Genomic DNA, 6,882 nt, shown 5'->3' on the forward strand with positions numbered 1-6,882 from the left:
TCATCCCATTGATGTCAATAGGAGTATTAACTTATAATGGACAAGAGTTACTACTTGAAGACTGAAAAAAGACCAGCTTAGGGTGGAGTTTTGTGTTGTTTTAAAATGGAATTGAAGTGCCACATCTTATTAAAACATACTATTTCATTAAATAACTGACTCTAGAATTCTAAAAAATCATGCCTTAAGTATTTAGCTTTTGATTTTATTCACCAATTATGATAGCATTTTTTCACTTCTCTTGTCCAACATTTATGAAAGCGTAACTAAACAGTGCCTAGATTTACAGTAAACCTGCTCCCATTCAAATCACTGACCATTAGCTGCATGCGTTCAAATCAATTTCCAGCTGCCTATATATACTGACTGAAAGTCTCTCTTGCACAGATAATTTTCATTTTAAAACACTGTGCCAGAAGTATGTAATTTGTGTAATAAAACATTTTTACCCTGTTGTTGCCAGTAAAAATATAAAGAAGAAACAGCAATAACTGTAAATGTAAAAATAAACACCAAATATAATAAGGTATACTTCATTATCTTTATTTGTCTACAACTGTAAAATATAAGGGATTGTTCTGCGAATGGTGCTGCATTTTTATCATCTAAATGCAAACAAATAAATAAAGTAATTTTAATTTTTTTTTTTTAACGTGTAAAGAATGCATTGCCAAATTGCTCTGAGATTGTGGTAAAGCAAACCAGGTTCTTTGGTACCTCTAAAAGACAGTGTTTTAGCTAGTGATAAATAGAAGGGAATGCGCCTTTAGGAAGGACCTTTCTGCCCCATGGCTGTTCCAGGCTTAACATCTGAAAGCATTATCTATCAGAAATTGCAATTTCTTTGTTATCAAGCAATCTCAGACAACCTGAGCATATTCAGTAAAGCTGCTGTGTCTTTCTGCCAGCAGAACCCATTTCACGCTGGATGGGAACCGACAATCTAAAACAATGTTCAGAAATGGCAAATCAGAGAGGGGGGATGGGAAGAGTTGTACAGAAGATCACAGAGTTTCAGGCAACGTAATGGGTGGGCGGAAGCAGATGTGAATTGAGTAAGTAATAGATAGGATGTGGCAGCTTCAGGTAAGGAAAAGGAAAATTCACTGAGTGGTGGAGGGAGAAAGACGGTAAAGGGAATAAACAGTACCACAAAATGGACAAACAAAATGCAGCGCTTGCCAAATACAGGATGGACAATCTCATCACGCCTTGCTCAGTCTGAAGTGCTAAGAGCAGTACAATCCAGCTGAGCTTGATCAGCATGGAAAAATTAATAGACTCAAGGGAAAACAACTACAGACTTCTCAGTGGGCACGCATAGTTTATTTTGAATGTCCTGTTCCAAAAATGGCCTGGAATGACTTCCCATACTTAGAATGGCTTTTCATTTAAGAATAAAAAAAAACATATAATAATATTATATGGATCAGACAAAAAATAATTCTGCTTCTTTGTGCAAGGAGGAAGCTTTAGCTTTTAAAATGCTAGTAATTCTTAGATTTGTTTGGTTGGATGGTTTATAAGGTGCCAGAACAAAGGAACCTTTGGAAGCATCTTTAGATTGCGCAGGAGTATACTTGGATTCTCTTTAAACACCTGAGTATCTGGCTGATCTCACAAAAATTATTAAATACTGGGTATTAGTTTCTTACAAGGATTTGGGGCAAGCAAGAGCAATGTTTTACTTGCAAAATATGAACAATGTCATCTGCAACCTCTAGTTAAGTTGGGAAAAAAAAAAGTTTTCCTCTTCTAAAATAGCTTTATGAACTATTATCAGCACAAGTCTGTCTCCAGTGGTCCCACAAGTCTGAAGTTTTATGACAAAACAGCTAGATCGGCTGGCATAACATCAGTGCTACCTCTTCAGCAAAAGGGAGTTCATCATCTCTGTGAAGAAAAATCAGTTCTCTGGCTGGACTTGAACACTCCTTTCTACACTGAAGTGCTATTTTACCATCTCACAGAAATGAAGAACATCAGGCCCTTAAATGTGGCTTGCCCTCTGTACAGTGTTCAGCTGTGGCTGCAGAATGAGGAAGGTGCACTGTGCGGCTCATCACAACACACCGACCTTTATCAGAGGTATCAATGTTAGTGCTTTCCTGGTGAGCAGCACAGTAGTAGCAGCAGAGGAGTGTACGAGGTGTATCACTAGTGTGGCATCCTGGCTCTGCTGTGCTCAGCACCTCGTGAGTCTTTGAGGAAAGATAGAAAGGCAACAGCCCAGGAGAGGACATCATGTACAGCAACTTACTTCCTTGCGTTTGAAACATCAGGTGGGATATATTGATGCTTTTGTATTTTAACTGAAGCTATAAGAACCACGAAGGATTTATTTTCTTAGAGGGTACAGGATTGCTCTATTGGGTTGTTGGGGTTTGGGGTGGGGATCTTGTTTTATGTGGAGATCTGGTGAAAACAGTTTTCCAAGCAATGTTCAAGTGATAAGCACTTTTTATTTTTCTGCAGTACATTGTGAAAAATAAAATTGTGCATTTATCTCCTCATATACAAGAAAAAATGTGCTGCAACTATTACAAAAAAACCTACTTCTTCATATTTGGGTTGGGTACTAACTTTCTGTTTCCAAATCAATACACAGAAAACAAACATGCCTTGAATCTACTCATAAAAAGACATTATTTGCAGCATGACTGACCCAAGACCTCAACCACAGATATAAAAGCTCCAGAGAAGAGCTTAGCTGAATCACACAGACATAAAATGAAATTAAAATTGCTTTCATAAATCTAAAGTAATTTCCAAACTTCAGATTTTTGAACTACTACTTTCAAGATTTTTGTGCAATGAAGTGAACTTTTTGCAGCAAGATCTGAGATTTTTTTATTTAAATAGCAGCAACAGTAGCTAAAGCAAGTAATTGAGTTAAATATCTGTATTTTCCTCAGTCTTACCAGGCACATCTCAACTGTAGTAACTTCATCAGCTACTACATTCAGTACTATCACCAGCGCTGAAGTTAAAAAACACCTAACTAGTATCATACAACCATCACACACTTAGAGGACTTGTATCTACAGCAGATAACTTCTTGTTCCAGGATGCATTATTTTACTTTAGGCCCATACGTGGCTTCAAAGGCCAGGATTCTTTCACTAACTGCTTATGCTGATACACCTGTTTTTATTTGTACTCCTGTATCATGCTTGGAAAACCTACTCCTAATCTGGGTTAACTGCTCGGTGGCACTGGGCCAGACAGTGCTACACGGAACATCATAGACCTATGTGAAAGGGCTGGGAACAGACTGAAAGGCTTCACAAGGCATGTGCAGTGCAGGGAGTGTCGTGGTAGCTCTGGGGACTTTTCTGTGTACAGCTTCTCCTACACTTTTCCTTTAGGAGAAGATACATGAAGTCCCATCTCTGCTCATCACCTACACTCAGTGTCTTGCAATGGCTATTGACAAACAGCTGAAAAACAGCAGAAATTCACAAATAAATAAATCTTTTGTTAAGGCTGCCTGAGACTTTCCACTACTGTATGTGTGTTTTATGAGGTGGTTTGCTAGTACAAAGTACCAAGCGGTCCCTCATATAATGAGGTATGTGGATTTTTTCTCAGACAGAAAATGCCTGTTTCTTTTAATCTTTTTGAAATCAAATTGCTTAATAATGTGAATGACTATTTTAAAAAGTCTGACAACTTAGTTTTTCCTTAAGGGAGAAAAAAACCCCAACTACACAGAAGACAAATATCCCTAGGATAAAAGCCCTGGAGAACAAAAGGTAAGGATGTTATCCCAAACAACAGAACTCTCGCAGCAGTGCAAGCAGCTGAATATCCTGGATTGTAAAAGCAAGCGTTATGCAAGAGCAATTGCAAATGGCTGAGACTTGCTCCCCACTTTAGTACACATGGCATGTATCACTGGAAGCCTAACTGCACAGTTGGCATATGGCATCTGAAGTAAATGCTCTTCCTTTGTGACAGCCTAATAGTGAAATACGTCTTTAGATAAATCCACTCAGCACCACTTTACAGATTTAGCATCTGATAGTCTTTTACAGCTCTTGCTGATCAGCACTACTGATTTGTATCTTCTTTCCATCGTTTTTTCTTTTCTTTTTTCTTTTTTTTTTTTCTCCTCACTCTCTCTAAACATTAGGGTAAGAAGCACTGCTGTGTTGCTCGTTTCCTTTTCAAATTGTTAACTTGTTGACATCTGCTATCATCATCAAGCCGGCATGCCTCCTCCATCTGCCTTCTCTCAGTAGCAGAGCTTTGAGGATACACTCTTTGAAGGCTGCTGTTGCATTTCTGTACAGCCAACTGGGAATTTCTAGAGGAGTTCCAGGAAAGGAGTCATCCAGAACACCCTTGCCCACTTTGCAAAGGCACAATTTTAGCTGTTAGCCTCACTTTTTCTGGTGACACCTTTCTCAGGTCTCTCATTGGGGCACGCTCTTAACAATGCAATCACTATATTAAGGGGACAAGTAGGACTATGAAGGCAATTACTTCTCTGTTCAAAAGAAATGTGATAGTCCATGTCACCACACAGAGGAGAGATGTGTGAAGAAGATAAGAAAGAAGGTGGCAAAAAGTTTTCTAAAAAAATGTGTTGTTAAGGCAGAGAACAGGGGTAATGGAAGAGGAGGTGGAGGAATCTGTTGGGGGGAAAGAGAAAAACTAGACAGCATGGCAAATGTCACTCTAAAAATGTCAAAATCCTAGAGTTCAGCAAGCCATCACCTAATATTTTCTTACCCATCCTCTCCTCTCAACCCAATAAATATGGTTCTTTCTTTTATCAGCCTTTTTCTTTTCTGCATGTCTCTCTACTTTTTTTTTTTCTCTTTCCACTTTGCCTAATGTGCCCTCCCCTCCTTTAAAATATTTCACTGCTGGGTACTGAACATTTTGTACTTCTACAAATCACCTCATCTTTCAGATCACCCCATGCTACCTTCTATAGCTTGCACTGAGCTCTGTCTTCATCTTTTTTCTTTCTTTCCCTCCAAAATGTTTTCAATAACTCAAACTATCAAGAAAAAATACTGTAAAGAGATGCCAATAGATCAAGTAAAGGATACACAGCACTCTACTAAAACTAACGCCTTCTCCACAAAATATGAAAAATGAAGTATTGTGTTTGATTTAAAGGACCTGACTTGAGAAAGCTTTTACTTCGCATTGACAACTGTCAGAGAAACTAAGGCACGTTTCCCTTTCAGCCTGTCCAAATGTCTGATGCTTAACATAGGCTGCTATAAAGTACTTCCTAGCAAAACCCAAACATAATAAACAAGCAAGGTCCAACAGCAAAAGATATATGAAAGACAAGGACATTGTAGCTGTGATGGCTTTTGAGCCATTTACAGCTTTATACATTTGACTGCCTTATCATCCAGAGGATTGACTACTTACCCCTTTTGTACATGATCTACCGTGTAATGAGTCATAGCACTAATTCCACAGAGATATTTAATTTGCAGATTAATTTACTAGAAAATGTCAACTGCTTTGTGGAAGTTTAATCACCAAAATGTTAACCTTGTTCACTTCCTGCTGCTGCCTGTTGTTTATTAGGTAGTAAATTTCAAGATATTTTAGGGTTGTAATACAAGCCATTCTATTAAGACACTTAAACTCCTAGACACTCTGCTCTTTGAATCTTCAGCCAAGATTAAAAAGCTTTATAATGGCAAAACAACAATATGAAAAGATTCAACTGCATAGCAACCGTCAATATTATTTGTAGATAACAGACTGCTAAGTTCAGAAACCATAGCAACAAATGACATCACACTGTGTCTTCCTTATTGATTAGCTTCCACCTTAAGAACTTTTTCCAGAAATGAAAGACATTACCTAGCAACTGCATCATCTACTGAGCTGTTGCTCTTACCCTTCACTTGTAAGCAAATTTTTCCTTCTTGTTGCCAACTGGCCAGATTGTGCACTAGCCTCTCGTTACAAGGCTCTCTATTTAATTCATTGTAAAGACACTGCCTTATGGCTTCTGAAATCTTTGCCCCAAATGTAATTGCATCTGTGAAATAATGCTTCTTCCCGGCACCCAAAAAGGTTGGCTCTGAGGAAAAGCATGTAATGTTTAATGGGGGGAATTAAAGTCATGGTGGTAAGAGCTTTTTAAATGCAAACTTTATCTTTAGAACACAACACAATCCTTCATTTCCCCCACTCTCTGATTTCTAGTATTAGTAGTAAATTCTTCATTGCAGATAACCCTGAGTTTACAGATTTTGAGAAGCGTGCATAGCAACAGTAAAACAGTGAGGCAAGAGTTATCAAAGGAGGCCAGCTAACCACGTTGTACATGTTTAAACTTGAAAGTAATATTCTCTTTACTCATCTGTCTTCACAGGACTCCACGAGCAAGCAAGGACACTGTCTGTTATTACTGAGTTAGGGAGAACAGGTATAATTATGAGGTTCACGTATTTATACTCAGCCTTCTGTTTGGAGGACCTGCAACTGCAGTTAGTTAGTTTTCAAGCTGGTCGAAACACATGCAACAAGTAATTCAAACCTACCAGCAAGGTCACGGTATCCCTGCAATGTCTGCCACAGGAAAGATGGATTTGTGACCTGTTGCCAAACCTTCCTAACAAATACAACAGTACTCTGAATCACTAAAGTGAAGACATTTTACTTTAATTAGTTAACTCAAGCAATGCTATGAAGAGCCTAAGACTGAAAGAGTTGCCTATGCCTTAACGTTGGTGCTAGGTCTGCGAGCAAGAAATCGGGTTTATAGTGTGCATTAGGCCCAAAATTTCTAGGAGGGTGACATAAGCTCCTGCCAAGATTTGTGCTTTGACTGGAACTGACTTTCATTTTGTCAGTCAGTCACAACCAACAGATTTACCTGCGTGCTTGAGTTAGAGC

Source organism: Buceros rhinoceros, unplaced genomic scaffold (assembly GCF_000710305.1).
Source record: "Buceros rhinoceros silvestris isolate BGI_N320 unplaced genomic scaffold, ASM71030v1 scaffold16150, whole genome shotgun sequence".
Taxonomy (NCBI): domain Eukaryota; kingdom Metazoa; phylum Chordata; class Aves; order Bucerotiformes; family Bucerotidae; genus Buceros; species Buceros rhinoceros.